Source organism: Marmota monax, unplaced genomic scaffold (assembly GCF_021218885.2).
Source record: "Marmota monax isolate L192 unplaced genomic scaffold, Marmota_monax_Labrador192_F-V1.1 WCK01_AAM20220418_F8-fsc00331, whole genome shotgun sequence".
NCBI lineage: Eukaryota > Metazoa > Chordata > Mammalia > Rodentia > Sciuridae > Marmota > Marmota monax.
In genome coordinates, this window is record NW_026694212.1 from 680522 (window position 1) to 707404 (window position 26883).

Here is a 26883-nt window from a genome sequence, read left to right on the forward strand (position 1 = left end):
TTAGTACCGGTGCTGTGGTCCGCACGTGGGGCGCGGCCTAGAAATTACAGGCGGAGTTTCCTGTTTTCGTGGACTTTACGTTCAGGGATAGAATGGGGCGCGCGGTAGGAGGGGGAGCACAAGTGATAGCATGTGGATTGGTAGGATAAATACCTAACTTCCTACCGATGTACTGGAACACATAGTTACCGAATGAAGCCGGGAGAACGACCTGGGGAGTGGGGGGGATCCAGATGGGGTCGGAGGAGAACCCTGGGCTGGGGTTCTCGTAAGCTGTTTCCAGAACCTAGTGGGGCACGGACATAGTGGACGAGAGTGTAAATCCACTGCTTGGGTTGAGAACCCCCACCGAACCCCCCTCTGGGCCTGCTGGAGTGAGGAAAGGAGCTAACCCCTGGGTTCTAGACCAGACCCCTTACTATGCTGGCTTGCTGGATTCGCACTGACCGGGCCTTTCCACACCCTGTCTTGGTGTGGGCTCCAAAACCCAAAGCCTAAAATAACTGCAAAGAATGTGTTCTTCCCATGCTGTTAGTGTTGACATTTAACTTCTTTTTTTTTTTTTTCCATTTAAATGGATTCAGTGAGATCTAAAAGCCCATGAGGATTTGATACTATCATCCACTTTTAACAGACATTTTTGTAATTGGGAATATTTTTTTTTTTAACCTTGAACTTGTGTTTTTATTTTATGCTTCTCAGGGGGACTTTTATCCTAATCTAAAATGTTTTTATTCCACATGCTTCACTGAATTTTATCCTGTTAAATATTTTTTTTGGGTTTTATTGTTCATCTGATAAAAGAAAAAACTTGAGATGACCTAAAATGTAGTTCCAGGAAAGAGGATGGAGAAAAGAAATCAGAGAAGCTATTTAGCTAACAGCTTCAGACCAAAAACAAAACACACGCACAAAAACCCACTAAACTGCTTCACATTCTTGAGTGTATAATTGATACCACCCATTATGTGAGGAGTTCTCACATGTTGAAGTTTGAACATTGGAGAAGCATGCGGAGGCAAGCATATAAAGCAGGGTTTATTTAAAAAGGGTAATAAAAAAAGGGGGGGGGGTAATATAGCCGTTTCCCAGGAGGGACAAGGGGGCCATAGCTGGTATCCTGATATCCCAAGAAGAGAGGTGGTTTGCCCTTTTTATATGTCCTAGGCTGCCTTTGTTCTGCTTGCTTCCTCTTATCTTTCTCCTTCCTGCATATGTGACTAGGTGGGATGGCCAAAAGGTGGGAAACAGGTGGGCTGAAGGGGTAAGGGCAGGATGGTGCAGCCCAGGACTTATTAATTAACAACCTTGTAGCTCCCTGTAGGGAGGGGCAATTCCTGGGACAGTTTACCTCAGCGACAGGTTGGAGCAGGGACAGTTTCTTGATAAGGGTGGAGGAAGGGCTCCAACTCTTGGGCTCACTCAAAATTAGCTTCCTTGATCCAACCTGACTCTATTTACCTGTCTATACTGATTGCCTGTATAATTCTGGCTTCATAATTAAACCCTTAACTCAAAACTTCAGGAAGCAACAAGTATTTTTCCTTGCTGGCTATCCTTCTGTCCCCAAAATGCCTGGCTTGGCCTTGTCCCTACCAGTCTTTCTATAGCTAATGTCGGGTAGAGTCCTTTCTTTCCCCAAAGTTAAAAATGCTCTTGGCTCTGTGCTGGTGGAAATTTTTCCAATTACATAGCCCTGCTATAGGTAGTTAGGGGAAATTATCCCAGTATCCGGTTGGACCTTTTTCTGGTTAGCATCTGTAGTGGCTCAATAAACCCTCTTATTTCCATAGATCCCTTGGTTCTTTAGGATTTTGGTTTAACACACCCTAGCAGACATCTCCATAATGAAATGATTACTTCATAATTTTTTTCTTATTTTAAAGTGTTAATTATTATTAACAAAGCTGTGTAAGTATGTTGTAAAGTCTTATGTTCAGTTCTTACACCAAAACTTAAATGCTTTGGAAGTATAACTTTTTTTAAGTTCAAATTATACTAGGGTGAATTGTACTGATGGCTGGAATGAGCTGGGGCTCAGCATCAATTTTATGCTTAGTTTTCTTTTGTATCTATGGAAGGTCTGAGTCAAAACAGAGTAACTCAGTGGAGTAATGTTGACATTTAAATAACAATATAGGAATTTTGTTTGTAGCAATAATCCTTTGGTTGTATTTGGACTGCATGCCAGAATTCCACATACTCAAAAGGAAGTCTGGGCCAGTGGGAGCTTTGCTTTGTCCTTGAGCAGCAGGCAGTGGTGAACTCTAGTAGGAAGCAGATCCTTAAATACTGTTCAGGCCAGGAAGTTTTGAATAGGAGCACAAGCAAGTTGAAGATTGGGAGGAGATTCTCCTAGAGCTGCCCTAACCAGTAATCTAGACATATGTAGCTGTTGAGCACTTGAAATGTGGCTAGTGCAACTGAGGATCTGAATTTTTAATTATATTTAGTTTAAATAGTCTCATGTGACCATGTTATTTGACAGCATAGCCCTAGAAGGAGCTTTGGGCAGTTCTAAGCTTTCAGAAAAATTCAGACTGAAGGCTGCTGCCTTAAGCTGGCCTGCCAACCAAGACAGCAGCAAAGTTTAAAATATTTATGTCCAGGTTGGAGGGCTTTGCTCAATAAAAGGTAGTTTGAGAAAGAGAGAGAGAGAGGTAGATATCATTGAGAAACCTAAGAAATTGCTTCAGATGATTTTTAGATAATGTTTTTTCTCTTCACGAGTCTTGTAATACTGCAGCACTTTTTGTTTGTCCTTATGCTTACACACACACACACACACACACGCGCGCGCGCGCGCACGCGCACGCACACACTTTTCCAACACTGTCTCTTTGGAATATTTACAGATCATTGAAGTGTTTAGAGTTGTCCAATATGGTACTACTGTTCACATCTGACTATTGAGCACATGGTGGCTAGTCTGAACTGAGATATGTTGCGAATATAAAATTCACTCTGGATTTTCAAGCTAAGTGGGAAGAAAATGTAAAATATTAATATTTTTATGTCTGTAATATTATATTGAACTATACTCTCCTTTTCTCCTGTTGTTAATCAGTGAGATTCTTTAAAATTGTCTTAAAAAATAAGTCTGTGTTGTAATAAATAATTCTGTGCAAAGTTCTTCCCATATTTTCCTTGGAATAGTTGACAAAAATAGAAATTCTTGGATCAAAAGAAAATAACATCAGTGGAGAATTAAAAGCACTAGTAAGCTTAGTGGGGGAAACATTGAAAACAGAGTAAGGAAACAGTAAGAGATGTTACCCACCAACACCCCCTGCAACTGGATAAGAAAAAAATGTAGAATGCAAATATTGGAAAACAAGGGTATCACTATCCTATTTTCAGGTAATAAGCATATTAATAATTAAGCTGGTATAATTCTGAGGCTTATCAGTGAACCCTAAAAATAGACTTATGTGGTTATGGGTATATCTGATAAAGGTGACAAATTTGGGCAGAAAGATATAACAACTGGGAAGTTTATTTATTAAAAAAATTAAGTTAGATTGAAATTTTAGCCCTTATGTTGGGATAAACTACATATATATAAAAGAGTGAAATGTAAAATGCCATACACAAGCCAGAAGTATGTGCCTGTAGTCCCAGCTACTCAGAAGGTTGAGACAGGAGGATTGCTTGTTGCCCAGGAGAGTGAGAGCAGCCTGGGCAACATGGTAAAACCCCCTCTCAAGTAAATAAGTGATAAATAAAAATGTATACACGTTGACCATCACCAGTGTACAGGTGAATTCTTTGATCATATTGGAATAGAGAAGGTTGTTTTTCTTTTTTTACTATAACAAATCCATAAACTGTAAAAGTAAAGAATTGCCAATTCAAATAAATAAAAATGAAATACTCTGTGGCAAAACCACCATAAGCAAAGTTAAAAAAACAAAAAAATCAAATGACTACCTAGGAAAAATATTTGCCTTTTCTAGGCAAATTTCCCTGATAGACAAAGTTCATCTCCAAAACTGATAAGATGAAAAACCCACTAGAAAAATAGGTTCACAGAAAAGTATATACAAATGACTCAATAAAAATTTAAATCCAAAGTACACAGAAATACCCTATTTCTATCAGAATGACAAGCATTCAAAAATTTGATAACACAGTGTGGTAGTCATATCACAAGGGAAAGCACTCTTCTGCCCTGCTGTAAGGAGCATAGACTGACCCAGGGGACTGGACAATACAGACTAACATGCACGTATCCTTGGCATTTCTGCTCTAGAAATTCCCCATGCTGGTGTAGTAACACTGCTATAGTTTGGATTTGAAATGTCCCTGAGAGTCCCATAGTTAAAGACAGCCTGCAGCACTACTGGGAGCTGATAGAGAACCCTTAGGAAGTGGGGCCTAGGAAGTTCGATCACTGGGCATATGCCCTTGAAAAGGACACTGGGACCTCGACTACTTCCTCTCTATTCTTTCTTACTTTCTGGCCACGTGAGGCAAGCAGTTTTCCTCATCACATGCTCCCATTATGGTGTACTCTGCTGCCATAGGCCCAAAACAGTAGAGTCAAGTGACTATGGACTGAGATCTCTGAAACTGTTACATAAACCTTTAAGTTGAATTATCTCAGGGATTTGTCACAGTGACAGAAAGCCAACTTACACACATGTAAATGTGAAATGGTGCATGGAAAGCTTATTCACTGTAGCATTTTTAAAGTAAAGGATTGGGGAAAACCTAAAAGTCCAAAATAGGGAAATGATTAAATGATTTATTGTACATCCACTTGTATTACTTTGCCAGGGCTGCTGTAACATGTAGCACAAACTAGGTGGCTTAAAGAGAAATTTATTATCTCACAGTCCGTGAGGCTTGGAGTATGAAATCAGGAGTCAGACGGGTTGGTTCCTTCTGAGGGCTGTGAGAGAGAATCTTGCCTAGCTTCTGGTGGTTTGGTGTTCCTTGTGGACATATCACCACTGTGTTTGTGTTTATGTGCATATTTCTAGCTTTTATAAAGAAAACAGTCATGTTGGATTAGGGTCACAAACTACTCCAGGATGACCTCTACTTACTGATTATGTCTGAAATGACCCTATTTACAAATAAGTTCCTGTTGTTGGGTATTTGGGGTTAGAACTTAAATATATGAATTTGACGAAGAGCACAACAACCCTATACTATGTTTAGCAATAAAAAATAAAGAGGAGGCTCTTTATTAAATGGTAATATGGGGAGGTTCCTGGGTTGCTGAAAGGGAAGGCTGGGAAGGAGAATTTTGAATGCACGTCCTTTTTATATTCCTTGCATTTCCAATCATGAGAATGAACTAGTTATTCAAAAATTAATTTAAACATAATAAAACCTAAATTGAATCAGAATGTTAAACTGTTCTTGAGAATTATTATATTTATGAGATCCTCCAACCATAAGTAAAAAGCCTCCTGGGGATTAAGTTTGGCAGGTTTATTTTTTCTCTAAATGAGTAGGCCAAGCATGTAGTTTCATTTGCTGTTTGTTAATCCTCAGAGATCTCCTCTAGGGACTGCCTGTCCTGATTTGAGATCAAGTATTTTATTGACGTCTTTTATGGAGTTTTTCATCACTGTGAGAGCATATTGTATAATTAAAGAAGTTCACCTTTTGAATTTGCCGTGAACGTTGCTGTCCTTTTTATTGCATGCTCTTTAGTGTGGACAGTGGATTTCTTTCACATAAAAATCTGTGTGGCAGGTGGCGCTGTTGAGCTTTGAGCTGGAAAGGAGAGAGGATGAACCTGGAGAAACTTGAGTCATCCACACTGTTAAGGGATAAATCACAATCCCTGGAAAAAAAATCTAGAAGGAATAAGCAGCCCTTCTGCCAACCTCATTTCTGAGCTCTATGCAAAGGAGATTTCTTTTTTCCCAGAATTCTTGATTGGGAACTTTCATCTAAAATGATAATTAGCAATGGCAAGACCTTTTGGGGGACTTATTTTGTGCCAAGTACTGTTATTAAGTGCTTTATATATTTTGATATATTGAATCTTCTGCACAACTTTATGATGAAAGCACCATATATATCCCCATTCTTACAGCTGGAGAAACAGAAAGTAAGTAAATTATCCAAGGACACACAATTGGGCAGTTTTGAAGCTGGGATATTTGACATCTTTGTGTGTGTGTGTGTTTGTGTGGTGTGTGTGCGCGTGCGCGCTATGTATGTATGTATTTCTTTTTTTTTTTTTATCTTAGGTATCTTTGAGATGCTCTGTTTTTAGCACCTGCATATCAAACCTCGCTGCTCGTTCTCTTCCTGGAGATAATATAAGTTATAACTTGGAGACCACAGAGCACCAAGCAGATGGTTGTTGTGTTGCCACACAAACAGTAAGAAATTTTTTAAAATTTAAATTTATGTAACTGATACATAAAAACATAAAAATTGCACATATTTATGGGATACTATGTGATGTTTTGATTCATGGACACATTATATAATGTTCAAATCAGCATAAATATATTTATGTCCTAAAACATTTCATCATTTCTTTTATGGTAAAAACATTCAGCACACTTTCTTCTAGCTTTTTGAAGTATACTTTTTGTTATCTGTAGTTGCCCTGTAGTGTAATAGTACACCGTAACTTCTTGATTCTACCTAATTATAACTTAGTACCTACTGATCAACCTCTCCCCATCTCTCCTCCCTCCTATTCTTCCTAGTCTCTGGTAACCACCATTTCTACTCTCAAATTTTCTGAGATCAACTTTTTTAGATCCACCAATGAGGAAGATTATACAGTACTTTCCTTTGTGTGCCTGCCTTATTTCACTCAATGATGATTTCTGGTTCTGTCCATGTTGCCAGAAATGACAGGATTTTATCCTATTTGTGGCTGAAAAACATTCCATTGTGTACACACACACACACACACACACACATACACATACACACACATACACACACATACACAACACCACATTTTCTTTATCCATTTATTAGTTTTTGGACACTTAGGGATTCAATGTCTCTTGCAAATACAGCTGCAATAAACAAAGGAGTACAGATGGCTCATCAACATACTGATTTCATTTCCTTTGCATATGGACCCCATAGTGAGATTGCTGGATCATATAATAATACTATCTTTAATTTTTTAGGAACTTCCATACTGTTATCCATAATGGCTATGTGTAAGGGCTTCCTTTTATCCACATCCTTGCCACTACTTCTTGTCATTCGTCCTTGTACTTATTATCATTTTACTTTTTGGTAAAGTATAAATAAAAAGAAAATTGAATTTCCCATTATGCAAGTGGACTAATTCAGTTATATATGGCTGTGGGGAAATAAATGGCAACCTGGTACAAGATATTTCTCTTGAATCAGTATTGGGCCTTGTGTCTCTTAAGGGACTAGTAAGTTATGTAACTTTGGGCTGATACTTAACTTTCCTGGGTCTCAAATTTCCTCATCTGTAAAATAGATAATAATAGTACTTATTTCATTGGATTGCTATGAAAATTAAATTAGTATTTGTAAATATTATATAAACATTAACTATTTTCACTGTGATTACACTCCTGTAGGTTTTGGGTTTCTTGAAAAGAGTGGAAGAAAAATCCAGGACCCAAGGACTTGAAATTGCAGCTTTAGGCTGAGTCAAGTGTTCTCTCAAAGCCCAGAGAAGCACTTCAAGGGAGGAGGTTAAGTGATAGTTGGGGTAGGGATGGAGTGCCCTGCAGGGGCCTCATGAAACCACCCAAGGCCTGTGAGTGTCAAAAGTAGCAAGTTCTAGGGTTATTCCCCTAATAATAAAGTCTTAAGACACATGATGACTTGCTTTTGTCTAGACTAGGGGAAGTTACAGGAAAGACTTAAGTGTTCATCTGGGTCTACAAGGTGTGTCCCAGGTTTCCTACAACTCTGGAAGTAATCTATCTGTACAAAGTACTCTAACTGGCTGGGTTATAGCTCAGTAGTAGAGTGCTTGCCTAGCATTAGCTTATGGTTAAATCCCTAGCACTGAAAAACAAACAATAAACAAACAAACAAACAAACAAAAATCCACTCTAAACTGGAGGGAAGGGGACAGACATGTAGCAATGTAGACACACACACATCCTGGAGAATACCCCAAAAGACCCAGAGACACTGGAAAGGGATAATAATTTAGTGAAGATTAGTTAAGAATAGACTTCAGGAACAACTAAACCTTCCATTCTGGTGGCCCAATATTTATTGGTTGTTTACACAATCCTCAATAAAAGTCAGTCTTCATTCTTCTATCTGGTAGCCATAACCTGAAATGTGTGGCATACAGAGTTACCATGGTAGGGGAAGAAAAGGCTGGAAGATTTCATAGAATATTTTTAAGGGCTAGGTCTGAAAGTACCTTATGATACATCCATTTGTCTTTGACCAGACCAAGTCATATTGCTAACTAACTGCAAAGGAGGCTATAAAAAAGAGGAGCTTGTGGATATTTGGTGGACAATGATAGTCTTTCAATAGCAAAGGAAACTCAAATATGGGAAAAGAAGCCCTATGGGGCACAGTAAACTGACACCACAAGCTGGCCTCTTCCAGCAATGTGCTCAGTGTGGCCCCATTTGTTGCACTGGCTGGTGAAACCTAAATTGAAGTGAGATAGAAATCTTTCATTAAAGTTTAGAGATCCTTTCTCCTCTCAAGCCCATTTCTGTTTCTTTTACATATATAAATTTTATAATATTTTTTAGTTGTAACTGGACACAATATCTTTATTTTTATTTATTTATTTTTATGTGATGCTGAGGATCAAAACCAGGCCTTGCACGTGCTAGGCGAGCACTCAACCGCTGAGCCACAATCCCTGTCCCTCTAATTTATAATTTAAACTTTTGCTTTTTTATCTTTGAATTAGTTACCTCTTGCTATGTAACAAATTACCCCCAAAACTTAGTGACAGAAAACATTTATTATCTCACAGTTTCTTTGAGTCAGAAATTTGTTTTAACTAAGTGATTCTGACTCAAGCTCTTTCATGAGAGTCTAGTCAAAATGTAGACTGGAACTGCATTTCATTTGAAGCAATGCCCTTGTAGAGTCAGGAAGATTTGCTTCCCAAATTGTTCACTCACAATGTGGGCCTCTTCGCAGGCTTGGTTGAACGTCCTCAGGGGATGACAACAAGATCCAAGAGAAAGGACAAGACAGGAGACATTTTTTATGTCTTTGTCACTGAAATTATACACCATCACTTTTGCCATAAGCTAGTTATTAGAAATCAATCACTAAACCCAGCCCACATTGGAGGAGAGGGGACTTACCTCTATGTCTTCAAAATGGAATATAAAACAATTTGTGGACATTTTAAAACCACAACAATCTTCATAGAATTTATCTTAGTATAGGAATTTCTCTCCCCTCCAAAGAACAGATTCCCTTATTGCCATTTACTCATTTACCTTTCTCATTGATTTGAAATACTTTAACACATTAGATTAATATAGAAAATGACATGTACGGGCCACATATTTAGTTGTATTGACCTGGTTGCTGTTGTCATGTTCAAGTAGCTCTAAATATTGCAGTGGTCACAAAACATTAGGTCATACCATAAATTCCCTAGTAATATAAACTTTAGACAAGTTAGTGGTTATAATATGGTATAACTCGGGGCTGGGATTGTGGCTCAGAGGTAGAGTGCTTGCCTAGCACACATGAGTCACTGGGTTCTATCCTCAGCACCACATAAAAATAAGGATGTGTTCACCTATAACTAAAAAATAACTATTTAAAAAATAATAACAATAATGATATGGTATAACTTATGCAATAGTAAACTGGTAACTTGGTGGTGGGTAGTAAAGTCGCCCTGAGAAAAGGGGTTAACACCATCTGACCTTAAGGACTATAGCAACCAGAGTTAGGGAGGCTGTGCTTCAGGAAAGGCAGTGGTCATGCTGAGGGTGAGCTTAACTAGGGGTTTGTGTTAGAGGGGGGTAAGGAAGAATTCAACACATAGGACTTGGTGACAGATCAGATGGGGGAAGGGGTACCAAGAATTGCAGCTGGCCCTTTTGATAGATCTCAGGCTGTGAGACTTTATCTCACAAGTATGAAATAAAGATGTCTATGATGAAAAATCTGAATCATAAAAGCAGCAACATCTCATTTGCATCCTATAAAGGTAACCCCTGGCACAGTCCAAGACAGGACACCACGCAGGATACTTGACCTCTCAGACAGAAGATGGGTTTTTGGAGGCAGGGAAGTGGCATAGGCATCACAAGTAAGCACACTGGGGACCTGTGTTAGAACCAGCAGTATGGCAAGGAGGGGACCTGCTGAATGGTCTGTTCCTGCACCTCAACAGAGCCATGGAGCTGCCAAGGCTGATGCTGTCTCAGGACCTCCCTCCTCCACCTCAAGAAGTTCAAATCCAGCCATACAGACACCCTTCTTCCACAGGAGGACAAAGGCTACCATCTGGGAATTAAAGTATTAAACTTCAGATATAATAAAAGGATCAGCTTTGGAAAAAATAGGAAGTCTCTATTAATGTGATTTAGTTTATAAAAATCATAAACTCCAAAGAAACCAAGAGTGCAAAGCTGGATCTGGATTTCAGTTTGTGAACTATGACTGATATTATTATTTTCCTTCCCAATAGCCATTTTCATCTTTCTTCTTCTGGGCTAAGAGAACCCCCAAATTATAAGGGGTAGCCCCATGCCCAGATTAATCACAATTGGTATAAGATCTTCGTGCATGACTCTTGTTCTCCTTTTTCAGATTTAGAGCTTCCCCTGGTGGGACCAGTTTGGGCCATTGAGTTGTGTGGGGAACTCTGCTGTGGGGTTTTGGAAACATTTTGTTTTAAAACAAACAAGAAAAAACAGCCCAGAAGAGAGCTGGCTGGTACTTTTCTTCCTGCTTAAAAATCCATGTGATGCTTAGAACTCCTCTAGTTTTATAACCATGACACAAAACACAGGAGGATCCAAAGGCATCCTTTGGATGTGGTGTAATGGTTAGGCTTATATAGCAATCTGACTGTGACACAGGGTGCCTAGATATTTGGTCAAATGTTATTCTGAGTGGGAGATATTTTGATGAGATTAACATTTAAATTGGTGTACTGAATTAAGCATCTTGACTTCAGACTGCTGTCTCTCTCTCTCTACCCTATTAGTTTGGTTTCTCTGGAGGATTCTGACTTGTACATGCAGGTAAGCCTGAATTTCCACTGATGCTTCTGTTTTGCTGTACCAACCTTGATGTGCCAATTTCCATACTCTTGACACAGGACAAAATGGAGTGATTTTATTGTTCAGGCTGTTAGCCAGTCTTTCTGATACTTGCAGCCAAAAGTATTCCTAACTGGCCTTGGGTGATGGGCCTAAAACTCTTTTCAGGTTTTCAACTTGCTGTATTAAACAGTCACCTTAGGGAGATCCTCTCCAGAAACTGTTTTACTAGCTCTGAGTGGTAACTAAGAATAAATCTGTTAAGTGTTCTCAAGAACTTGTTAGCCTATGGGAATCACTGAGCTTTTAGAAAACAGGCATGATAGGAAGAAAATACTCATTGAAAGGAAAAGCAGAATAAAAAGTTTAGTATACTTTAAATTATATAACTACTTAGACAAAAAATATTCTGAATCATTGGGCAAAAATGCTAGAAAGAAAATTAAGCATTGAACAATTGCTTCTAGGTGTTACAATTTGATATTTTTGTTTGCTTTTCATAGCTTTTATTAACAAAGTCCTTATTTCTTTGTGTTGTTGTAGGATGAGAACCTGCATGTACTTAAAGGGCCACCCTCTTGTTATTCCTCCCTTCCCCATTCCCATGACCATCTTACCACTAATTCAGCTTCCTAGTGTTACATAATAATTACAGATTGTCACTGTTTTGGATTAGATTACTGCCTTGGGCTCCAACAGATCAGTCTTGAAAATCAAACTGGAATCATCCAAGCTAAAGTTCCATATCACAAGTTGAGACTATTTTTATCTGGCCTTCCAAAAAAAAAAACAATGAGGAGCCAAATTTCCCACCAATTTCCCAATTGGTGCAATAAAGAAGTTTCCCCTGCCTTTTATCTTTAGATTTTTTAATCCTTACAAGAAGTAACTTGAAGTAACCTATGGTAACTATTTATTTATTTATGGCACTAGGGATTGAATATAGGGCCCCCACACACACTAGGCAAGCACCCTATCACTGAACTATATCTCTAGCCCAACCAGTTATTTTTCTATTTTCAGTTCTGGCTTTATAAGGAAGGTAACTTTGAATGATCAATATGGTTTTTGCTCTTTTACTTTGATTTTTTCAAACCTCTTCTGCTTAGCCCATAGGGACACTAATTCCTTTTTTTATGGAATGAATTGTTCCTGGGTTCTAGAATTGAAAATAAAGCCAGTTAAGATTTTATTTTGTTGTGATTTTGTCATTTTAGATCAATGACCATGGAAAGAGATGTCTGAAAATTTTAGTCATGGACAAATAAAGTTCCTATTATATAGAAAAGCTATGGAACAAATCTAGGTGCCCTTCAATAGATAAATGGATTAAGAAAGTGTGGTACAAATACACAATGGAATATTACTCAGCCATAAAGAAGAATGAAATTATGGCATTTGCCAGTGAATGTATGGAACTGGAGACTATCATGTTAAGTGAAATAAGCCAATTCCCCAAAAACCAAAAGGCTGAATGCTGTCTTTAATAGGTGGATACTAACACAAAATAAATGTGGGGGGAGGGAATAATACAAGTTCATTGGATTAGACAAAAGTGAATGAAGGAAAGAGGAGATGGGAATAGGAAAGATGGTAGAATAAATTTGACATAACTTTCCTATGTTCATATATGAATACACAACTAGCATAACTCCACATCATATACAACCACAAGACTGGGAAGTTATATTGCATGCATGTATAATATGTCAAAAATACTCACGTATATCTAAAAAAGAACAAATAAAAAATAAAGTTTCCCTTGTAAATTAGTAATTAGCATTGTGTTGATGTATCTACTGTGAATATGGATAATGTGAGTTCAATAAGAAAGACTAACAGGAGTTCACTTCATGCTCTGAACATAACACTTGCTGTTCTGCTATTGTGGCTTTTTAAAAAACGGACTTTTTTTTTCTTCTCCCTCTCCACCTCCCTAACGTTGGGGGGTTGGGGGAAGATTGCCCTTGTTCCCATCTTAGGCTGAGTTATCTGTCCTGGAGCAAACACACACCATAGGAATGAAATAATTCTGACTTCAGGAATGGTGCAGAAGACCTAAGAAACAGTTGTCTTCCAAGTCTTCACCACCCTTGACAAGGCACACCTGGAATGTAGCCTTTGAATCACCTCTTTAAAAGCCCTCTGTTCCCCCTGGTGAGCAGAATCATAGCCTCTGGGATAGAAGCCCCTGTATTTCTTCTTTGCTAGCAAACCAATAAAACTTCTTTTGCCTTTTTTCTTAAAACAGTGTCCTCATTATTGGATTGATATCTGGGGCAAGGACTGGGCTTTCCAGAACAACATAAGATTGAGTCTCTGCCCTCTGGACCCTGGCTTATGGCAGAGTCCCTTGGCAGGGATGACAAGGACCCAGAAATAGTGAACATGACAAACTAGCAGCCCCACGAACTACAACCAACGTCTGTCTGTCAAGCACCCTTTGTGTGTCAGGCATGGGGCTTAACACTTAACAGGCCATCTCATTTAATCCCCAGGCCAACCCTGTGAGGCAAATGCTTTGGGCAGAAAAAGTTTTCAGGGGTAGACTTGGCCATCCAGGTGTGACTGTAACTACTAGGAATTCCAACACCAATCTCAAAGATGAAAAGACAAAATATCCCCGAAAACGCTGAAGTTACAGGAGTAAAGTATTTGAGAATGAAGGTTTTAGGGATGCTTCCAAGCGGGACCGGATTTGCCTGTGAGCTTAAAAGGCTTTATGCCTCACAGTGGATTGCCATTTCCAGACGCACCAAGGGCCTGACAAATCTATTCTGTTTTAGCCCTACTTAGAGGATTCTCTAACTTTTCAGGAAACATGAATTTCCCACCGCCGCATGGAAATTTGTTTTCTCTGAAAAGGACATAGTATAGCTCCCAATGCAGGCGTGACTGCCCAGGGGACGAAGCAGAGAGGGACCTGAAGTTCTCACTACCTGGACGCCAAGATTTGGGATTTGGCTCCTGGCCTTCGTCGCGTCCCGGCGCCGATCCGCAGGCAGCGCACGAGGCCGCCTTGCGTCAGAGGACCAGGCAAGCATCCTTCTCTGGAAGGTCACTGGCAATCCCCGCCCCTCCTCCGCTCCTCTCCCCGCAGCTGGAGGGCGGGGGCGTGCATTCTTGCCTTGCGGTTCCTTCCATACTTCGGCCAATAGATCCCGAAGTCCACACTCGCGTGGCCGCTAGACGAAGCCCCAGACGACCGCGGCCGCAGTTACTCGGCGCGGCACACGCAGAACCAAGGCTGGCGAACCACAGCAGCGCAGCGCCGGTTCCGCTCCAGGAGCCTGGGCCGACGTGGTGTCACTGGTTCTGGCCCCCTTGCCGCCCTCCTGGCAGTGGCTTTCATTTAGGATACATCGAAGTCAAACATCGAGCCCGTGTGACTGTGACCCATTGGAAACATTGAAATTTCTGAAGAATGAGGACTAGTATTTTCTTAGGTCCTGAAATCTTGGCACAGAAAAACCAAAGACTTGTAAATAATCATGAAGGACACATAAATCCCATTAGCCACACAAAGGACCCAGGAGGAACCAGTCTAGGAGACTGGGCAGATTTGGGTTTGAGGAGGGAGTGATTTTTGACAAGATTTCTCCTGATCAGTAGTGAGGACATTTTAACTACACCTGGTTCTGGCAGGAGAAAAGGTGAGACTCCTCGGAGGCAGATTGAAGGCTCAGTGAGATTTACAACTGCAATGGACAGATACAAATTTCATATGTTTAAATAAATGAACTCATAATGTTGCTAGGTACCTCATTTTGGGGTGTTAGGGAATAACCTCATTTTTTTTTACGTAGACCAGCAAAGAGGAAAAATATAAAGCACTTAGCCTGTACCTGAGTATTACCAAATGCTTGACACAATTTTTCCTTTATGAAAGCTTTCCTGATAATCAGTGGAGTAAGGGATGAGGTAAGGATGTCATTGTCATTCCCTAAACAAAACCAGAACCAAAACCAAAACCCAAATCCAGCCAACCAAATAAAGAAGCCCCTGAATTTGATCAAACCTCTAGACCAAAGGAAATAGAGGGATAGAGGAATATGTTAAAAGAGATTCAGCCAGCAACATGGAAAATTGTGAGAAACTACCAGAAAATTGACTCTATTTCTCCAACAATAATAACAACAACAGCAACAAAAAAATTGCAAGAAAAAGGAGAGAGAACAATAGATTATAAATCACTTCAGAGTTATCAATTAATTAATAATGTTTGGGATTTATCCAAATGCTGATTAAACATACAAACTAAACATATATTGTCTGTGTAAGACAGTTATAGAAATGAGAATAATTACTGGATGTTTGATGATACAACATAAGTATTATTCATATTTAAAGAAATTATAACAGTATTGTGGTTATTTTTCAAAGTATATATATATATATATATATATATATATATATATATATATATATAAATGAAACATATATAGGTGAAACAATAGAATGACTGATATTTGCTTCAAAATCATGTGGAGGGCTGTGGAGAAGTAGGTAGGGAGAAGTAGGTAGGAACTTGGATAGCATGAAGTGGCAGGAGTTGAAGCTAGTGATGGATGCATCTGGGTTCATTACATTTTATTTTGTCTTTGAACATTTCTAAACTGAAAGTTAAAAAGGATCTGAGGAGAGTTGGGGTTTGCAGGAGGAGCTCATCCTTGGACTTTTTACAGCATCATTCCTCCATCGGTTAATGGCAGGTGCACCGTTTTATAATGCTAAGTCTGATAATGATGAGGGCACATAGAACTTTCTTAAGTTCAAGGGGCCTCAGAGAGGGCCTGTGGGGTGCTGGATCATTGCTGAAGGGTGGAGATGGAAGTCAAGGTTTCTCCCTTGATACCCAAGAGGGGATGGGCTTTTCATTAGAATTGGGTGGTGATAAGAGTTGCAGATCCCCACTAGGTGTCCACCTAGGCCATACAGGCTCTCTTACTGTTTTCCATTGTAGTCTCCACTGAAAGCACAGATAGTGGCCTCATATTTCTGGGATATGCTGACTTTCTGGGAAAGTCCTGACTTTCCAGCAGCCTCTTGTAATACCCTCACTCCCTAGGGAGGGTGAGGAGTGCCTCATTACTGCTGGATGTGGGTGAAAGTCCTGGATCTACTTGGGGTGTGTTAAAGGGCAAGGATTCATTACCAGCCTTTCCTGATAGCCCTTACCACAAAGAGGTTGAGGGGACTCATTAGAGCTTTGAGAATGTCTAGAAAAATCCTCATTCAGACTTTGCTGCTGTGGGAGGGGTCATGGACTTTTCTCTGGAGTATACAGCTTATTGTCTCAAGGTTTTCTCTTGCTAGACTTCCTCTTTTCCTGGTACTTGGCTCAAAAGAAGGCTTTGTTGTGTGTGTGTATTTTTTCTGTGTGTATCTATACAACTTTTTTTTTCTTTTAAATTGCTGACTTATTTAACTCTAAGAGCCTGAGATCCTTGGTGTCAGGACCTGTCCAAGGGTTGCACATGGGTCACCGTGCATGGAAGCCTCATGGATAGAGACATTTTGTGTCTGGGAATGACCATGGACATTTTCTCTGGTCAAGTGCCCAGGGACAATGTGAATCTCTTTCCCGCTCTGTGGTGTGACCTGCCAAGATGTCAATCAAGGCCTACACAACACCTGATATGGGTGTTACTTGCCAAGATGTCAATCAATCTGCCAGATGTCTATCAACTGCAAGAAATCATGAAACAAGACTCCACCCTTGAAACCTTATCCCTGCCTTTGATGTACCCCGTTAAATAAACCACCGGGGCCATTTTCCCTTTGTCTAGTTCCAAAACCCATGTGGACTAGATCTATCAGGGGCTTCATCTTGTGTAAATATATTTCTGAGTGTTTGTGCTTTGTTGTTCACTAATTTATTTGAGATTGTAAGTTTTAGGGTGGCTTGGATTATCCTGGGCAGGAAGAAGTACCCCTTAATGAGATGCTGACTGTTGTCCCCTAGATACCTTGGTGTGTCTGTGTTTTCTTGACTTGAAGATTTTTTTTTCCTCATATATCTCGACCACAACCCGCTTAGACAAGATAAACTGAATTTAAACAAGCTGGCTGCAACATTAAGCTAAGAAGAAGGTGGCAAGAAATTATGCAACACATACATAATTTTCATATGGGGGCAGGACGGCTCTTTGAGCTTGGGAGTCAGCTTCCACGCTAGAAAGAGAGAGCACTGGAAAGAGAGAGCACCAGAAACTGAGATCTGTTTATTCATAGGGGGGTTAACAAAGGATTTTTGATAGAATGTTCTTTACCAAATAAGGCAGGAATAAGGTTTCAAGGGTAGAGTCTTGCTTCTGGATGTCTTGTGGTCAGCAGATTGATTGACATCTTGGCAAGTCACACCCACTTCAGGTGCTATGTGGGATCTTAGGCAGGGCTAGAGGAGGACGCGCACCTGCATCAAGCCATAAATCCCTGACAGGGATTTCCAGTGCCAGGCCTATCCCCTCATATGGCTACTATGCACAATAGTTCACACACACAGCCCATGGATGGCTTGTAACACTCACAAAATTTAGTGGGAAAAATAGAGGAAAGTATGTCTGCTCCATCTTCCTGGAATTGAAAATGAACACTTTGTGTTTTGAAGAAAGAAAATCTATCACTTAGTATGATGCTTCTTGGTTTCTGTTAGAATTCAACAATAGGGGAACACTAGGTATATACAGAGAGAGCTCCCTGAAAAGTTTCCTAGGACTTAACGGAACCAAAATCAGATCTTGGGAACCACAATCAGATCTTGGGTTGTAGAGAAAATTCAGGTTCACCTGAGTATCCGCTCTTGGGATCTGACACTTATGCTCACTCTCTGAAGCCTTCTGAGAGGAAGGGGTACCCAAAGCACTGGTGAGAAGCCTGAAGCTGAGGAAAAGAAAAAGCACTAAAACTTTGATCTCCTCGGTATCACCTTACTGATGGGGAAACCACTGGTCCATAGGGGGAATAGGTTGAAGAGCTTTATTCTAAGTGGGGAGAGACTAGTGATGTGGCAGATAACAGCAGCTGAATGGAGGATGAACATAGGCCCCATTTGCTTCCCTTCCTATAATACTTAGCACTGAAGATCCCTCCCTTCTTTGGAAGCCGTCACATATGCTTTGCTGATCTGCTGATGTGATCACCTTGGAGGTAACTTCTCTGACTTCTGTCATCCCTCTTGGATCTCTGAAGGCTGTTGTTCTATAGGGTTCAGTTCTTCATTCTCAACTCTTCTTGATCCAAACCCTTTGGGTAAGTTCATCCACTTCTGTGGGTTTAAACACCATGGTTCCCAAATCTACATTCCCAACTGTTTCCTGGAAATTTGTTCCTGAATGTTTAGTGATTACTTAAAGCATGCCTGCCTGAAGCAAGGATGCATTAGTTTTCTTTCTGCTATAACAAATCACTATAACTACAGTGGCTTAAACAACACAAAGAAATTATACTACAGTGCTGTAGGTCAGAAATCTGTCCAGAGATCTCATTGACTTAAAGTCAAGGTGTTGGCAAGGCTGTGTTTCCTTTTGTAGGGGAAGACATAATTTCCTGTTTGTTTAAGTTTTAGAATAGAAATCCCTTTTTCCACGGTGGCTGCCAGCTCAGGGCCATCTCCAGCTTCTAAGGTTGCCCACATTTCATGACTGGCTACAATCCTTTCTGCATCTTCAAAGCTGAAAATTGTGGGTTGAGTGCTTCTCAAGCTTTGAACCTCTCTCCTCCTTCAGTCTAATCTCTTTAATGTACTTTTAAGCTTTGTATTATTATGTTAGGCACACCTACATCATGAAAGAATTTTCCCATATCAAGATATATATCCTTAATTACATCACCAAAGTCTCCTCTTCATGTAAGATACATCTTCACGGGTTCTGGGGTTTAGGATGTGGATATCTTTAGGGCCAGATTGTTTTACCTACCACAAGGGATCATTTCTGCTTGTGGAAAAAACTGCTTCTGTTGTCTCTCTTACTTCTGGTATATGCTGGACCACATTTCTCATCTTCTCTCACAAATGAGTGTGGCCATGTGACAGCTCTGGCCAGTGGTTTGTGAGTGAGATTGGTGTGTGTCATGACCAAATCATGGCATACATGACCCTCCCATTGACATTCTTCCATATTCTTTCCCCTTCTGGATGCTGGGAAGGAGAGAACTTTTCCTCCACTAAAACATGTTTTAAAGATACTTGTACAAAAGATGATTCTAAAAATCCTTGTTGCTTAAGTGATTGAGAACAGTGTTATTTCAATGAATAGATAAGTTGTTCACCACACTGTTACATGTATAAAAACCTTGATTTTTCATCTCTATTTCTCCATCTTATCACCACATATTATGAATTTGGTCTCTAAACCTGGCATCAAAGTGCTTGACTCTTGTTCTCACTGCCAATGCCTCATCTCTTTTCATAGGTTACAGGGGCAGTCTTTTAACTTTTTATAACTAGGCTTTTGCTAACTCCCAATTCTTAAGACCCTCCTGTGCTCAACCCTTTGATACCATATATAAGGCTCTCAATAATCTGATTCCAGTCACTGATTTTATTTCCTGGTCCCTCTTTCAACACACACTGGGTTTTCTTTTGATCTTCCAAATGCTTCTGACCTGTCTTCTGAGCCCTACAGCCAGCAGTTCCCATTCCCTCTTTGCCTGGTCAGTTCTCATTTCATTAATACCTCTTCTTATTACTTCTTCCTTTGTGGTCCCATGTGCCTCTGCAGAATCTGCCACATGCTTTGTATTTGAGTTTGTATGTGAGCCTTTTCCATTAGAGAGGTGAGTTAGTAATCTCTGAAGTCTTATCATAGGCCTATTTGTTGAATGATTAAGTGGAGTGAAAGGATCAGAATGTGAACATCAAGCAAAGGGCAAACCTTCACATTGAAGCTGCACCCAGAACCTAACCTCACTCTGTTCTAACACTTCTTTGGCGTTTCTCTTGGAATAGAAAGTAGGTCTGAATCTAAGGGCGAGCTGCTGAAACTGTAATGTGGAGACCGAAGTCCTGATTCATTTGCCTGTACCATGTGACCTCTCCTCCCTACCTCTGCCCCTCAAGCTATCATCATCTCCTGCCATTTCTATTCTTCCCTAACCTTCTCTTTCACTTTTGTTCATTGTAAACCACTGATAAAAACATTCTGATCTTTGAATGTAATAGAAACATTTCCTTCTCTCTCTTAAACCTCTTTTAGTTTCATTTCTCCCCAGGAGATCCCTGTGACTCCACTCCTCCCACTCATGGATGGACTTTCTTTCTTGTTTTTTAAACCTACCTGCTGCAGACCTTCCACTCCTCCTCACTTCATGCCTAACCTCACTCTGCTCTAACACTTCTTTGGTGTTTCTCCTGGAATACAGATCATACAGCACACCAAACAGGAACATCTATGGTTCCTTCTTTTTCTTATGTCTGGGGCAGAGATCATCTCTCATGGGCAAAGATATAAATGCCAATTTCCTAGCGTCCTCTCAGGAATATATGACCTGGGTCCTTTTATCATTGTAAGCCACTTTGTAATAGATGGTGTAGAAATGGGGCAAGTGTTGCAGTAACCATGTTGTTTGTGTGAATTTCACGGATTCATGACCATCAATGGCAACCATGGGTTGTCTCCAGATCATGTGGGGTAAGTTCCTCAGAGTGCAGCCTCTAGGTTCTCTTGGCACCTGGAGATGCTATGATCTACCCAATAGCCTTTAAGGAATTTCTCTTCTTGCTTCTACTTAAATCAGTTTCCACTCTTTGCAATAAGTGAAAGAATACATCAGGAATTAGGTGAGGAAGAGAGACTCTTTTCAACTGCAGGGCTCAGCTGGTTATTTGATTAGAAAAAGAATTATCCTAAAAAAATACTCAGAAAACCACCTATATGCATACTATCTGTGTAGCCAAGTTCTTCTCTGGATGCCCAAAGTATTTATCTGACCCACACTATTGTTCTGAACTAAGTTCAGCCCAAGCTAAGTTTCTCCTAGCTTCATCTCATACCCTTCCTGGGGAAGATTAGTTTTTTCTTAACAATCCCAGTCAGCACCCCTCTGTTCCATACCGTGCTTTGCCTGTTCCTGTCTTGTCTTTATTACTTCCTGCTGAACTAAAGGGACCCCGTCAAGTACCTTGTTCTCCAAATCCCGAGAGTGTTACTGAACCCAAGTTTGAAAGCTCATCCACGAAAAATCAATGCCTGAGAGACAAATTTTGGGGGAACAGAAAAGCTTTATTCAGTGCCCCCAAAATGGAGAAGAGGGAGCTTTGCTTATTGTTTTAGTCAGTGTTTTGTTTTGTTTTGTTTTAGCTACCTGACAAGAACAATTTTAGGAGGAAAAGTTTATTTCATTTCTCATGGTTTCAGAGGTCTCAGTTCATAGGTGGCTCTATTCCTCTGGACTGAATGTGAGGCAGAATATCATGGCGGAAAAGTGTGGCTGAGGGAAGTGGCTCAAGACATCACACCAGGAAGCAGAGACAGACTCTACTTGCCAGATACAAAATATATATCCCAAAGGCACAACTCCAATGCCCCCCTTCTATCTTCAGTTACTATTCTGTTAATCCCTATTAGGGTATTAATTTTCTGATTGGGTTAAGGCTCCCATAATCCAGTCATTTAACCTTTAAGCCTTCTTGTATTGTCTTACACATGAGCTTTTGGGGGATACCTCACATCCAAACCACAACACTAATAAATCATCCTCTTCACTCCTGGGAGTGAACCGTTATACCAGTAGGATAGGAATAATGAAGGAGAGGGAAAGGCTAATGGAGAGGAGAAATATTCATGTCTTTTCTGAGAATAGGCAGAAATCCCTTCCAGGAACTTGTGCACTACCTCTTTTTGCTCAGACCATGGTCTGATGTATTGGTCATAACAGTTGGTAGATGTCTTTATCCTTGAAGTTGGGTAAGAGAGAGAGACTAGGCAAGTCTAGGTCAAGTTAACCATTTATTATAGTTTGGGACAAATCTTTTCTCAAATGATCAACATGTCTACATACAAAGCTGAGTAGAATCTGACCCAAACATTAAGGCAACAAAAAAGATATAATATGAAGGCAGAGATGCTAAACATATTCATCTCATTCTAGTCACCCATCAGACATCTGTAGGCCCAGGTGAAGTCAGTGTTTTTAATAAAAGTGAACTTGGGGTCCCTGAAAATTAACCTAGGCAACCATTATCATTATAATCCATACATTAGATGTATTATCTACAGCAAAGATAGTGGGAAACTAATATAATATATTGCACAGATATTTGACCTCCAAAATTTGTGAGTTAGAGCAAGTGAAGCTAGAGGATTTATTTAGGACCCCCCGTCTCATAACAAGATTATGTTTACCACTTGTTACTAACTTCCTGCACATTCTGCTCAGCTTCTTCTCCCTGTCTCCACAGGGGCTGTGTTCCTTGTGCCTCAGGACAGTGTATGGGTCTAATTCTGAATCCAGGGAATTCAGCATCTACTCTCTTCCTCTTGCCTAAGGAGGACAAACCCAGAGAGATGAATCCACAGGCCTCCAATAGCCCTGTCTGCAGTTACTGGAAAGCTCCAGGGAATCTGGCATCATGCTGAGTGTCACATCTTACAAGTGCTCTCAGATCATCAGCAGATAGCACTGACTCCTAGACCTTTCCACGGCTGCTTTAAACACTCTTAAGAACACAGAAGGCTATAGTTTTTGAAAGCCCTACAGGCTGTGACTCCTACCCCTATGGGGTCCTCATTATAATCCATACTAGATGTATTATCTACATGGGGTCCTCTGGAGATGCTGCATTATGGAGCCAGTCCTTTGACTCTTTGGATAACATATACATTCGAGTACTTAATTGATCAACATTTGGACAAAATAATCTAAATATTTTAGACAGGATACACTATAAACTATGGTAAAAGTCATGAAAGTAGCAGTCAAAAGATGAGTGTTAGAACATCCTATTCTAGTGCCCACTAGATCCTCTCATCTATAAGTCTATTCTCATGTTTTGCCAATTTTCAGTGTGTAGTATACAATTTGTCCTCCATGGGGTCCTGAGAGGAGAGAATGGAATCATCTGATATTCTCAGGGTTAGACCTATGAGGACTCTTCATGAGGCTGGACACTGTTGTTCAAACCATATCTCCAGTGCTTGAGTAAGGCCTAAGAGATACCTGGTACTTAATTAATATTCACTGGTGATTTGAAGTATGGAAGAATGAATCTTCTCATCATCAAGCCTTCACTACTGGCTATTGCTGGGCTCTGGGGATGACAGAGAAACCTAAGTATCCCAAAGAATCATATGAAGTACAATTCCCTCTGGCATTATTGCTGAAGAGGAAAGGCACCTTTGGGGAGGGCTCTCCGATATCTGTGTCTGATGGATGGGGATGCTTTGAGGAGGAGCTTTTCTGTTTGCTCCTCAGGACACTGGACAGTCACATTTTCCTCATCATATGCCTGAGGATGGATATGTGGCTTCTATAAGTCTTCAAACTGACTTGTCAGGGAATAAATGAGGGACTGATCATTTACATTGAAGAAAATGATCTCATCCTCATAGTCTAGGAAGACCTCCCTACTGTAAGGGGTGTTTTTTGTGGGGGAGAGGTTGATTCTAAGGGAATTTCTATTGTGAAAATGTGAAATACCCATCCTCTGTTCTTAGTGTCAAGACCCAGTACCCATTGATGTAAGACAATGCCACATACTCTGTCCTCCTGTCCACATCACCTTGCACACTCGTGAGCACCACTTTTCACTATGTCCCTCATCAATCTCCCAGCATTTTTTCTCCTGTGGTATCACAAAGAATAATTTCCTGGCCCAAACATCCCCTGTGCTCCAGCTGTTCCTCTGCTACTTCATCCCTGGACTCCTTGCAACCACTGATCCTTTCACTCTCTGTACAGTTTTTCTTTCCCAGAACATCATATAGTTGAAATCATACAGGTTGTCTTCTTTCATTTAGCAATAAGCACTTAAGTTTCTTTCATGTATTTTGTAGCATAAATAATGTACCATTGTATGGGTATAATATATTTTATCCATTCACCTATTGAAAATTTTGGTTGCTCTAGTTTTGGCAATTTACATTAAAGCTACTATATATATCCATATGCAGGTTTTCATGTGGAATTGAGTTTTCATCTAATTCAAATAAATACCAAGGGGCAGGATGCCTGATTGTATGGTAAGATTATTTTAGCTTTCCTAGAAACTGCCAAAATCTCTTCCAGAATGGCTGTACCATTTTGCATTTCCATTAACAGTGAATAGAAGTTTCACTCATTTCACATCCTCTCATGAATTTGATATTGTCCCTGTCTTGGGGGTTTAGCCTAGAAGTAATATCCCTTTTTGTTCTCCTCTAAATGCTATCTAGCTTTTATTATAACATTTTTTTTACCTGTGATTTATTTAAAATTGTGTCATTAATGACTTCTAATTGTATAGAATTTCCTGTTGCTCTTTATCTGAATTTGATTAAAGAATATCCTTTAAAAGGTATCTCTGTAAAATTGCTTTTCAAAAAATTATTTATTTATTTATTTGTTCTAATTTGTTACAGCAGAATGCATTTCAATTCATAGTACACATAGGGAGCACAATTTTTCACTTCTCTAGTTGTGTCTTCATACATGTACTTAGAGTAATGATGTCCATTTCTTTCCACCATTTTTCCTACTCCCGTGCACCCTCCCTTCACTTCCCTTCCCTTTTCCCTATCCAAAGTTCCTCATTTTCTCCCATGCTCCCTCCAATATTCATTATTAATCAGTATCCACTTATGAGAGAAAACCTTTGGCCTTTGGAGTTTTGGTTTGGCTTACTTCACTTAGCATAATATTCTCCAACTTCATCCATTCATCTGAAAATGCCATGATAGTATTCTCTTTTTATGCTGAATAATATTCCACTGTGTATATATAGCACAGTTTCTTTATCCATTCGTCAATTGGTTGCACATTTAGCTATTGTGAATTGTGAATTGTGCTGTGTCACTGTGGTATGCTGTTTTAAGTCTTTTGAGTATAGACTGAGGAGTGGGATAACTGGGTCAAATGGTGGTTTTATTCTCAGCTTTCCAACGAATCTTCGTACTGCTTTCCAGATTGGTTGCACCAGCAATGTATGAGTGTGCCTTTCCCCCTACATCCTCACCAACACTTATTTTCTTAATAACTGCCATTCTGACTGCAGAGAAATAAAATCTTAAGAGTAGTTTTGATTTGCATGTCTGTAATTGCTAGAGATGTTGAATATTTTTTCATATATTTGTTGATTGAGTATATATCTTCTTCTGAGAACTGCATGTTCATTTCCTTAGCCTATTATTGATTGGGTTATTTGTTTTTTGGGTTTTTCTTGTGTTAAGATTTTTGAGTTCTTTATACATCCTGTAGATTAGTGTGCTATCTGATGTGCATGTGGTAAAAATTTTCTCCCATTCTGTAGACTCTCTAGAAGTTTTTTAGTTTGAATACATCACATTTATTGATTCTTGATTTTAATTCTTGTGCTATAAGATTCTTGTTAAGGAAGTTGGAGGCCTAATTTGACATGATGGAGTTTTGAGCCTACTTTTTCTTCTATTAGGCACAGTGCCTCTAGTTTAATTCCTAGGTCCTTGATCCACTTTGAGATGACTTTTGCACATGGTGAGAGATAGGGGCTTAATTTCATTTTGCTGCATATGGGTTTCCAGTTTTCCCAGAACCATTGTTGAAGAGGTTATCTTTTTACCAATGTATGTTTTTGGTGCCTCTGTCTAATATAAGATAACTGTATTTATATAGGTTTGTCTCTGTGTCCTCTATTTTGTACCTTTGGTCTACATGTCTATTTTGTTGCAAATACCATGCTGTTTTTATTACTATTGCTCTGTAGTATAGTTTAAGGTCTGGTATAGTGATGCTACTTGCTTCACTCTTCTTGCTAAGGATTGCTTTAGCTATTCTGAGTCTCTTATTTTTCCAGATGAATTTCATGATTGCTTTTTCTATTTCTATGAGGAATGTCATTGGGATTTTGATTGGAATTGCATTAAATCTGTATGGTGCTTTTGGTAGTATGGTCATTTTGACAATATTAATTCTGCCTATCCAAGAACAAGATATATCTTTCCATCTTCTAATGTCCTCTTTAATTTCTTTAGCATTCTGTAGTTTTCATTGTAGAGGTCTTTCACTTTTTCATTAAGTTGATTCCCAAGTATTTTTTAGGTTATTATAAATGGGATACCTTTCCTTGTTTGCCTTTCAGAGGATTTGTCACTTGCCGCAGTCTGGCTGGGCACAATCAGGAGCCACTTGTCAAAAGAAACTAACTTTATTTTTAGAACCACACACGCCAAACAAAACAGCCTCTCAGGAAAAACCCTCAGAGCCTCAACTGCCACCACCGGCTTTCCACAAGCCTCTCTCTCCCACACAAGCTTCTCTCCACCTCCCACAATCCTCCTGCTCTTGAGGCCGATTGGCTGGGTCACGTGGGCGGAGCCAAAAAAGTCCCCCAATGAGCAGCTCCGTGGTCTGAAAGGGCAGGGAAACAGCCCAATGAGCATCACCGCAGAGGAGCCAATCAGCTAGATGTTGCTGGGGCCGAGGAGCCAATCAGCTAGATGTTGCTGGGGCCGCTGTGAGCCAATCATCAGCCAGCAGCTGGAAGTTTGCTGGCAGCTGGAAGTTTGCTGGGGCC

The 26883-nt window shown here is 39.9% G+C and overlaps 1 long non-coding RNA gene across 1 annotated transcript in view; it reads left to right on the top strand.

Annotated features, from left to right (window-relative positions):
• LOC124108060 (uncharacterized) overlaps positions 1–13582 on the top strand; it is a 13947-nt gene extending 365 nt beyond the window's left edge. Inside the window, exons 2-3 of the long non-coding RNA XR_006856611.2 lie at positions 6213–6347; positions 10136–13582. This is a non-coding gene — a long non-coding RNA (uncharacterized LOC124108060). The remainder of the gene's footprint in view (positions 1–6212; positions 6348–10135) is intronic.
• Positions 13583–26883: the final 13301 nt, after the last annotated feature.